At 34.4% G+C, this 11,623-nt stretch overlaps 1 pseudogene; it reads left to right on the top strand.

Moving 5' to 3' along the window:
* The first annotated feature begins 2,750 nt into the window (after window positions 1–2,750).
* On the top strand, window positions 2,751–3,890 carry LOC141492183 (ubiquitin thioesterase otulin pseudogene; annotated as a pseudogene).
* Window positions 3,891–11,623: the final 7,733 nt, after the last annotated feature.

Below are 11,623 nucleotides of genomic sequence, written 5' to 3'. Positions count from 1 at the left end.
CCTTGCACTTTTATTATTAGATGACATTTAATTCATATTGGTTTATTATAATTGAAATAACAAAAATATATTTAATTAACTTCAGTTCTATGCTTTTTAGTATGGTTTTCTTTCTCTATAGCTTATACCAAATTCTGGAACAAAGTTATTAATAATATCAAAAATAATTTTGACATAACATACTAAATAAGGAAGACACAAAAATCCTATAAATTAATCTGCAAAAGGATGAAAAAAACTTTCTCAGAAATAAATGAATTTTTTTCCTTCATTAATTAGTTGCCTATCAAACGGAAGTTTAAAATACTTTATATTTGTTCATTACACTTTTAATTACATATTTCCTAAACTTTTTCAGTATCCAGTTAAATGACAAGTACCATACTATACAAACCCATCACTTATATTCTTGTCTATTTTGAATTCCCACAAAATTATTTTCCAAATAATTTGTTGTTTATGCTATATTTTCTTATTCTGCGGCTACTGTTGTGAATATTTACTTCATCTTAATTCATAATAGAATTACTGTAATTCAAGTACTCCATCTAATACATTTTTGTATTCTTAAAAGTACCCATTAAAATAATAGGTTTTCAATTCAATTCATTAATCCCTCCACCTATTCATCTACTCATATTTTTACATAATCAATTTTAGTAGATTTTATTTGTTCAATAATTGAACTAATTTCTTGTTGTAGAAGATATGTCTTGAAGTAATGATTAGCTCATATGAATATCATTTGAGATGTCCAAATGGATTTTATTAATTCACAGAATCACAGAATCACACAGTAGTAAGGACCCTCTGCAGTCATCTAAACAATTATAAAAATAAATAAAGCTAAAGAAAAAGAATAGAAGCCTCCAAAAGTACCTTATAAGTCATGGTATATTTGTTTGAAGATTTGTATAAAAAGACAGTCCACTACTATCAGGATAGCTAATTCTATTTTGGGATAGCTCTAATGGGTTGGAATGCTTTTCTTTACCACAAATTTAAACTTGGTATGTCAGTTACTAGACAACTGAGATGAATTTGTATTGACATCTTATAGAGTTTATCTATTTGTGCAATTTCTTTAAATAGACATTCTAAATGGGTCAAGGTTTCAGTTTGGAATAAAATACAAAGTTGAAAAAAAAGCAAAAACAAGTTGACTGTTCCTTTGGAAATTTCAAACTTTTTTTCCAATAATCCCAATAATTTTCTTCAAAAAAGTTCCATCTTTTTTTTTTCATGAGACGATTTTTTCAGCAATTAAATTATATAGTGATGAGGAAAGAAACATGAACATCTCTGAAGAACTGAGCTTGAGGATCACCCTAAGCTCAATGAAGAGGTGAGAAGGTAGTGTCACATTAGAAATAAGAAATTCTACAGGAGAATCTGTGTAAAGGGTGAGATGAAAGAAATGTATCATGAAAAAAAATTATGTTGCTCATCTAACAGACTAAAGAGTATCTCTAAAGGCTAGAATACATGCTACATTGATTTCTGTGGATGTAAGAAAATGCAGTGAAAGACTCCAGAATGACTTTGGTCAATCATTGCCTTTATAATCAGTAAGATATAAATTCAGACTATATCTATGACACAAAAATTATAACTTTCCCCAATTGATAAATAGCTATAGGATATGAATAAACTGTTTTCAAATGAAGAAATTAAAACTGGATAGGCCACTTCACCTGAGCAATGGTGGAGGCCCAGAGCTCTTTCAGGGTCTGGAGGGATCCGGGTCTAGGGGGCTTAACCTCCTCTGCTACTCAGTTGCACCGGTGGCCCTTATTGCAATTTCACCTTGCTGCCAGACAGCTGCTCGTGCCAGAGGAGTCGGGTCTCCATTCTTTTTTTTTTTTAATTTATATTTATTTTATTTTTGTAAAAGTAAAGGAAAGAGGAAAAAATAAAAATACTACTACTACTACTACTACTACTACTACTACTAATAATAATAATAATAATAATAATAATAAGGGCAGCTAAGTGGCACATTGGATGGAGCACCGGTCCTGAAGTCAGGAGCACTCGAGCCCAAATCTGGCCCCAGACAAACAACAATCACCCAGCTGTGCGACCCTGGGCAAGCCACCCCAACCCCATCGCTCTGCAAAAACAAAAAGAAAAACAAAATAATATAAAATGACAATAATAATAATAATAATAATAATAATAATAATAATAATAATAATAAAAGGAGGGGCCAGGTGGCACAGTGGACAGAGCACTGGCCCTGGAGTCAGGAGCATTCGGGTCCAAATCCAGCCTCAGACACCCAACAATCACCCAGCTGTGTGACCCCCGGGTAAGTCACCCCAACCCCATTGCCCTGCAAAAACAAAAAGAAAAACAAAATAATATAAAATGACAATAATAATACTAATAATACTACTACTAATAATAATAATAATAAAAGGAGGGGCCAGGTGGCACAGTGGACAGAGCACTGGCCCTGGAGTCAGGAGCATTCGGGTCCAAATCCAGCCTCAGACACCCAACAATCACCCAGCTGTGTGACCCCCCGGATAAGTCACCCAACCTCATACCCCCTGCAACCCCCCCAAATAACAATAACATTAATAATAATAATAACAATAACAATAACAACAACAACAAAACTAATAATAATAATAATAAAAAATGTGCTTCTGTCTATGTTACAACACCACTCGCTCTGTCGTGGGTGGATCACATTATTTAGGAAAAGTCCATCACAAAAGCTACTTCCAAATTTTCCTCTCCCTATGAGTCAGGGATTGATGCCTCAGCCGGGGATGGGGGGGGTGCCCCATCGCAAGTCTCCTGGAGGACCTCTACTTGGGGGTAGAGTCTGCCCTCTTATGTGGTGGGAAAGAAGCAGAGAGGGAGGACTCGCCAGCAGGACCAACCACAGGGTAGACCCTTGCTATTGCAACATTCAGGGCTTTTCAGGGGAGAAGGAAGAGGAGGAGGACATGTATCATACTGAAGATGAAATAGAAAAGGAGAAAGAATTACTGGTATGTGGAAGACTGTTATCAGAACCCAAGTTAAGTGTGTACTTTGAAATGGACATCGTGGACTATTGCAAAACAGAGTGGATAGGAAATACTCAACTGGCAAAATTGATGGAAAAGGACTATGAAGAAGTTTCTCTGAAATTTTCCTCTCTAAGAAGAGTCCCAGGTGATAATTATTGTACTCACTCAGATCAACATTTTTCCAGGCAATGAGCCAATCAACTGATCATCCTATCTGTCTCAAGAACCAGGATATAATGCTGTTGCCACAGGAACTAATAAGCAAATATAACTAGATCAAGCTGTGAAAACTTAGACTGAAATTTGATAGGAAGGAAGATGACCTGGGAAATAAAATTAAAGAATCTTTAGCTCTACTAAGAAAAAAGTGGTCAGGTCTGACTGCATTGAGATCTGCAGAAGAGAGGCAGGTGGCTTCAGTTGACCTCTTCTGAAATAAAGAGGAAGAATATAGCCTCTATGATGCTGTGAAACTTCTGATGCTGAGCAAGGTCAATCAGTTATGTGATGATAAAGAGAAGGGAAAGGATGTGCCTTCCTTCTCTGTGCTTCTGTTTGCTTGGGACACCCCAGGCCACCCTGCTCAGCTGTTGAGGAATCACTTGAATCAAGTCGGTCACTGATGTCCTGGTACAGGTTGATATGTTTCTTCTTGCCTATGCAGTGCATCACACCATACAAGTTTATCCACTGTCTAAGTACTACGATGAGGAATTCATCACTTCTTATCCTTTAGATCTACCGAAGGATTAGCTGGTGGTGATTCTGATTGCTGAATATGACAGGCATTATAATATTCCTATCAGAGTGTGAGAGGAGACAAGATTATTATTAAAAAGATCAAAAGTGAGAGAAACTTGTTAGGTTTGTGGCTTTAAGTATGGCTTAGAGTGGTCTGTAAAATATCTTTATCCTCTTTGAGCTGAATTCTTACTGGGATGTCTTAAAACCTAAATGTTTGCTATGAGAATTAATATTGTACATAAAGTCTTCCGCCTTCCTCCAAAACAATAAATGTCAGAGGCCTTCAGAATAATACACCTGTTTGAAGGTATAAAATATGTGTCCTCAAGAAAGCAAAATATGCTGTATTATACAAACATAGAACTGATTTGGGAGAATTTCAGAGTCAAATCACATCATAACAAATTAGTAATTTGCTTTTTAATATATTTAGCCAGAAATATGGACACTCATAACCAATATCCAGTAAGATGAAACTGGCTATATCCCTAACTGGGAGAAAGAGTCAAATAATTCTTGATAACTGTAATTCTATTACAGAGATTATACTTAAACAGAAGTGGTGGATACTCATGACTTTACTGTGACTCAGATAGAATGATTTGAAAATAATACCTCTTTAAAAATGAGGGCAGCAAATAGATGGGAGGATGGAGGAAACTGAATGGGTAAATCTCATTACATTAAAAGGTCCAAAAGACCTATTGCAATAGAGGGGAAGAAGGGAGGAGATGAGAACTGCCTGAATCTTACTCTTGTCAGATTTGTCTTAAGGTTAACATACGTACACTCAGTTAAGAAACTTATCTTACTTTTCTAGTATTAAAAAAGGGAAAAAGGAAGAGGGGGAGTAAAAGTGGAAACTTGAGAAGGAAGGGAAGGAAGAAGGGGCAAAGGGAAAAGCAAAAGAAAGGGGAGGGGGTTGGATATAGGAAGACAAACACACTGAAGGTGGTGGTATTCAGAAACAAAATATTGGGGAATATGGATAAAGTGAAAAAGGGGGGGGGAAATACAGACAAAAAAGCAGTAAAAATTAAAGGAGAAACTATATCCTCCTAAAAGGTACCATAGATGATAAAGTAATTTCAATACTATGTACACACCCAATGGTATAGCATCCAAATGCTTAGAGGAGAAGTTGAAGGAGTTACAGAAAGACATAGATAGCAAAACTCTACTAGTGGGAGACCTCAACCTCCCACTCTCAGATTTAAATGAATCCAACCATAAAATAAACAAGCAGACAATTAAGGAGGTAAATAGATTGTTAGAAAACATAGACATGATAGACTTATGGAAGAAACTGAATATGGATAGAAAAGAATATACTTTTTTTCTGTAGTACATGACAGTTACACAAAAATTGACCATGTACCACAGCATAAAAACCTAATAATCAATTGAAGAAAGGAAGAAATAGTGAATACATATTTCTCAGATCATAATTCAATAAAAATCACATGCAATATTGGGCCAGGGAGATACAGGCCCAAAATAATTGAAAACTAAAGAACCTCATTTTAAAGAATGAGTGCATCAAGCAACAAATTATAGAAAGAAATTATTTCATCCTAGATAATGACAATAATCAAACAACATACCCAAACCTATGGGATACAGTCAAGGCAGCTGTCAGGGGATATATTAAATCTTCAGATACTTACATGAATAAACTAGAGAGAGAGAGAGAGAGAGGAAATCAATGAACTAAATAGGCAACTAAAAATTGGAGAAAGAACAAATTAAAACAAATTAAAAACAAATTAAATACCAAATTAGAAATTCCAAAAATTAAAGAAGAAATTAATAAAATGTAAAGCAAGAAAACAATTGCACTAATAAATAAAAGTAACAATTTGTTCTTTGAAAAAAAAAACAATAAAATTTATAACCTTTAGTCAATTTGATTAAAAAAAAGAAAACCAAATTGCTAGTATCATAAATGAAAAAGGTGAAATCACCACCAAGGAGGGGGAAATTAAAGTAATAATTTGGGATTATTTTGCCCAACTCTATGCCAATAAATTTGATAATCTAAATGAAATGGATGAATATTTCCAAATATAAAAGTTGTCCAGGATAAATGAAAAGGAAATTAAATACATAAATAATTCCATCTCAGAAAAAGAAATTCAACAAGATATTATTGAACTCCCTGAGGAAAAAAAAATCTCCATAGTTCATAGGATCACAGATTGAACCTCCTCAAAATTAAAACTGGCAATGGTTAGGGATCACAGATTTAAAACTGATGAATCAACTTGCCCCCATCACCACACTCCTTTTTTGAAAAGGAAAATGACACTCAGACACATTATGACTTTCCTAATTCAGACAGATCAGAAATGTCTGAAGTAGCATTTAAACTGAATTTATTTTATCTTAAAGGTAGTATTCTTTCTACTTTATGTCATTTAGTTCTTTATTGGTTTTTTGTTTTGTTTTGGTTTGGTTTTGTGAGACAATTGGGGTAAATTACTTGCCCAAGTTCACACAACTAGTAAGTTTCAAGTGTATGAGACTTAATTTGAGCTCAAGTGCTCCTAATTTCAGGGCTGTGGAATTATGTCACCTACTTACTCTCCCCCACCCACCTTATTTTCTTCTTATTTAGAATTCCGTGGGCACTGGGGGAGTACATTTCTTATTACAGGCACATAGCTATTATCAGTTAGAGCTAGAACTTGAATCCAAGAGTCATTTGATTATTAGACTGATCATCCATTCAATTAGATTCACAGTCTCTAAAATATCTAAAAAAGTTATAACTCTAATAAAGATAATATATTACCATTGTATTCTAATTTTCAAACAATTTTCCCAATTTACTCTGCATCTACAAATTAAGAGTTATTTAACTTGAATAGAACTTTGATTTCCTTAACATAGGGAAACTCCCTTTGCCCTTACAGCTCATTAGGTGCTTTTGAAAAAAATAAATATATTTTTTAAACTTTGAATTCAAGATGTTCTCCCTTAATTCCTCCCTCCTCTATGGCCAATGAAAAGGAAAGTGACTCAAAATAGTTTTTACATGTTAAGCCATGCAAAACATTTCCATATTAGTCATGTCCTCAGTCAAGTCAAACAAACTTCAGAAAAATAAAGTAAAAAAAAATGTTTCAATTTGTATTCAGGAAACCATCAATTCTTTCTCTGAATATAGATAACATTTATCATCTTTCAGAATTGTCTTGGACCACTGTCATGCTGAAAATAGCTATTCACAGCAGATCCTTCTATAATAGTCCTCTTACTATGTATACCATGCATTGCACTTTGCTCATGTAAGTCTTTTTAAGATTTTATGAGAGCATCTGCTCATAGTTTCTTTTGTTGTTGTTGTTGTTTTTGCTTTTTTTGCAAGGCAAATGGGGTTAAATGGCTTGCCCAAGGCCACACATCTTGATAATTATTATTATGTCTGAGGCCGGATTTGAACTCAGGGACTCCTGACTCCAGGGTCAGTGTGCTATCCACTGTGCCACCTAGCTGGCCCTGCTCATAGTTTCTTAAAATAGTATAGTATTCCATTAAAATCAAGTGTCATAATTTGTTCAGCTCTTTCCCTTATGTTGGGCATCCCCTCACTTTCCAATTCCTTGCCACAAGAATAGAGCTGCTATAAATATATAGGTTCTTTTCCTTCCCAAAACTATACATGACTCTTCTGGAATATAGACCTAGCAGTAGCATTGTTAAATTCAAAGGGTATGCATAGCTTAATAGTCCTTTGGGCATATTTCCAAACTTCTCTAAAGAATGATTACATCTATTCACAATTCCATCAATAGTGCATTAACATCTCAATACCACCTCCCAACATTTGCCATTTTCTTTTTCTGTCTTTTAAGCCAACCTACTATGTATTAGGTAGCATTGCAGAAATTTTTAAATTTGTCTTTCTCTAAATATTAGTGAGTTAGAACTTCATATAGATAAAGGTATTTAGATATATGGATAAAGTTAGATAGACAGAGAGAGATGGATGGATGGATGGATAGATAGACAGACGGACAGACAGACAGATAGACAATAGATATATAAAACTTTTATTGCTTCATCTGAAAACTGTTTATATCTTTGGGCATGTATCATTTGGAGAATGGCTACCTTTTTTATAAATTTGACTCTGTATTTTAAGATTTTTTTTCAGTGTTTTTTGAGACTCCTTTACCAAGTTGTTGATACTTTTTTTCATGATTTTCTTGCATCTCTCTCATTTCTCTTTCAATTTTTTTCTCTCCCTCTCTTATTTGGTTTTGAAATTTTTTGAGCTCCTCCTTGTCCTGAGACCAATTAATATATTTTTTTGTGGAGGCTTTTCTTGTAGGAGTTTTGACTTTGTTGTTTTCTAATGTATTTTGAACTTCCTTATCATCATAAAAACTTCCTATTATCAATTTTTTTCTATTTGCTCATTTTCCAAATCTATTTCTTGAATTTTAACTTTTTCTATAGTAGATCATTGCTTTCAGGGTAGAGGGTGAATTGCCCCATGCTTCAGGTATTTTATGCACCTGCTTTAAGAGATATCTCTATATTTGTTTTCAATTCTTCTAAGGTTGTATGATCTAAGGATAGGTGCACTGAATACTCTCTTGTCTGTGAGCCATGACAAGCAGTTTTTTTTTCCCTATCCTATAACTGTAAAAGGGACCTCATTCCACTATGTCAACAAACTCTAGTGTGCTAATGTCCCTTCTCTCCTCACCACTTAGACCCAGATCAACTATGGGTTGACAGGTCTAGTAGCAGTTGTTTCTGCTGCTTCAGTGACTTTCAAGACCTGTTTCTGGTTTCTGTGTTTGGGTCTATGCTGGCAATTCCTGTGCTGGTTTCTGCTCCATTCTTACCCAGGTGCAACAGAACTTTCTTCAACTTCTAAGTTGTTTTTGGCCAGAAAATGATTTCACCCTTTTCTTTAATGTGTTCAACTACTACCATAATTGCTTTATGGAATTATTTAAAGGTCTTTGGAGTGATTTTGGGACAGCTCAGAATAAGCTGTCCACCATCTTGGTTACATTCTTTTTGAGAACTTTTATTGAATGATTGGAAGAAAACATTTTTGAAAGCTGTTGGGAGAGTGTGGGAAATGGTACAATTAAATAAAATTCATTAGAAAAAATCATGGAGGAGGCAGCTAAGTGGATCAATGGATAGAGCACTGGCCCTGGATTCAGGAGGACCTGAGTGTAATTCCATTCTCAGACATTTAGCACAGCACATGTATGATGCTGGGCAAATCAATTATCACTGATTGTCTTGAAAAGAAAGAAAGAAAGAAAGAAAGAAAGAAAGAAAGAAAAAGAAAGAAAGAAAGAGGAAAGGGAAGGGAAGAGAAGGGAAGAGAAAAGAGAAGAAAAAAGCATAGGAATGAAATTATGTGCAAAGACACGATAGATGAAATTATACCCTGTCTTGTGAGGGAAGGAGAATGTATTCTAGAATTAAAATGTATGGACCATTTTTAATGAAAACATAGTAAAGTCAAGAGAGGAAAAATGTTATAGGAGTTATAGGAGAGAATATTATAGTTTACCTCTCAAAGTTTGTCTTCATTTGATGAAAATAGAGTCAAAGAAGAAATAGTAATCTGTTAATTGTGTATTTGTATGTGTGTGAATATTGAGTTATGATTGAGAGTTGAGAAATTAAAAAATATTTTCTGAGGGGGGTTGAATCTCAGTTCTATTACTTCCTATCTTTATGACACCCGAAACACCATTTCTGCTTTGTCTTATTTTCCGCATCTTTAAAATGGGAGCTAATAAACCACCTTTTGAGCCTTTTAGAGCTCCAAATCTATGCTGCCATTACTTAAATCTGTGAACTAATGCCCTACAATTCATTATGAATTCCATACCTCTAATTCACACCTTTTTTATTATTGTACTTTTACAACGATATAATTGTTTTGTTTCTAAATTTTGAAGCTATCTCCTTCCTTTAATAGATCTCTGCCAAATCTGACTTACAATGCCAACTTCCTAGCATTTAGGGATTTCATTTTTTTGAGAATATAAAATCATAATGATTGAGGATTGGTGGATTTGGAAAATTGTCTTTGAAATTTCTTATTGTCTGTATGGATCACTGACCAGATTTTAACAAAATGAAGGAAGTAATCTGGAAAAGTATGAATTGATTTTTGCTTTAGTTTTGTTCATATTTTTTGTTTCCAGATACACATTAGGAAAGTTTTTCAACATTGATCCATATGAATATGTGTATTTTTAAGTTACACAATTTCCATCCACTCTCCCTTCCCATCCCCCTTCCCTCAGCAGTAAACAATCAAGTTAATATTATATGCACATATTTGTGTTAAATATGATTGCAGATTAGTCATTTTTGGTGGGAGGAAAAAATATATGAGATATTTATTTTTGGCAAGGCAATAGAATTAAGTGGCTTGTCCAAAGCCACACAGTTAAGCAATTATTAAATGTCTGAGGTAGGATTTGAACTCAGGTACTCTGGACTCCAGGGCCAGTTCTCTATCCACTGCATCACCTAGCCACCCCAAGAGAAACTTTTCTAAAAAAATTTCACATTCTGAAGGTTTTTTGTTTTGTCTTGTTTTGTTTTTCTTCTTCTGAATGGGTATAACATTGTCCTTTGCTAGTTCAATAGGGCTTTTTTAGTTCTCTGAACTGCTGAGAGATGCTGCTTCCATCAAAATTGATCCCACCACCCTCCTCTCAGTGGCGAACAATCAGGTTAGCATTGTACATGCATATTTAGATAAACATGTTTACAAATTAGTAATTTTTAGTGTGAGGAATTAGGATTAAGGGAAAGAGATCCATAAGAGATAATGTTTATAAAGTGTTCATAAGATTCAGGAAGGGTTGGGTTTCTGTGTGTGTCTGTGTTTCTGTGTGTGTGTGTGTGTGTGTGTGTGTGTGTGTGTGTTGTGTGTGTGTGTGTGTGTGTGTGTGTGTGTGTGTGTGTGTGTTTCTTTCTCTGCATGGAGATAGTATAGTCCATAGCCAGTCTAATAGAGTTGTCCTAGCTCTCTGGATTGCTGAGAGGAGCTGTTTCCATCAAAGTTGTTCATCTGACCATGTTTTTGTTGATGTGTATATTGTTCTCTTGGTTCTACTCCCTTTGCTCAGCATCAGATCCTGTAAGTTATTCCATACTTCTCTAGAGTCCAAGCATTTATGGTTTCTTATAGAACAATAGGATTCCATAATATTCATGTACCACTTGTTTTGCCATTCCCCAATTGATGGACATCCCCTCAATTTCCAACAAAAAAGAGCTGCTATGAATAATTTGGAACATGTAGAACTTTCCCCTTTTATGACTGTCTTATTGCTTTTTTGGGGCATAGTTTCATATTGTTCTCCAGAAAGCTTGGACTGTTCACAGCTCCACCAGCAATGCATCAATGTTCCAATCCTCCACAACATCTCCAACATTTATCATTTCCCCTTTTTCTCATCTTAACCAATCTGATGGGTGTGAGATTATACCTCATTCCTTTTTAAATTTGCATTTCTCTCATCAATAATGATTTGGAGCATTTTTTCTGTACAATTATATATAGCTTTAATTTCTTAATTTGAAAACTGTCTGTTCATATCCTTTGACACAATATATTCTGAAGAGAAGATCTGATCAGGTTTCATATTTCATTGTTGGAAAAGTAACTTTAAATCGATGAGATCAAGAATTCATTAAAATATCAAATATACTATGCTATTTCGGTTTAATGTGGGTTGCAAGGTAAATAGATAATTCTGAATCTTATTTCAATGATGGGATTTCCTCTTAATTCTCTCTTTTCTTTTAATGATATTTATTTAACAAAATACTCTTCTAAATATTTACATTCA

The sequence above is a fragment of the Macrotis lagotis genome, chromosome 6, assembly GCF_037893015.1.
Source record: "Macrotis lagotis isolate mMagLag1 chromosome 6, bilby.v1.9.chrom.fasta, whole genome shotgun sequence".
Taxonomy (NCBI): Eukaryota; Metazoa; Chordata; class Mammalia; order Peramelemorphia; family Peramelidae; genus Macrotis; species Macrotis lagotis.
The sequence above is the reverse complement of the archived record's forward strand: the minus strand, read 5'-3'. Positions and strand labels throughout refer to the sequence as shown.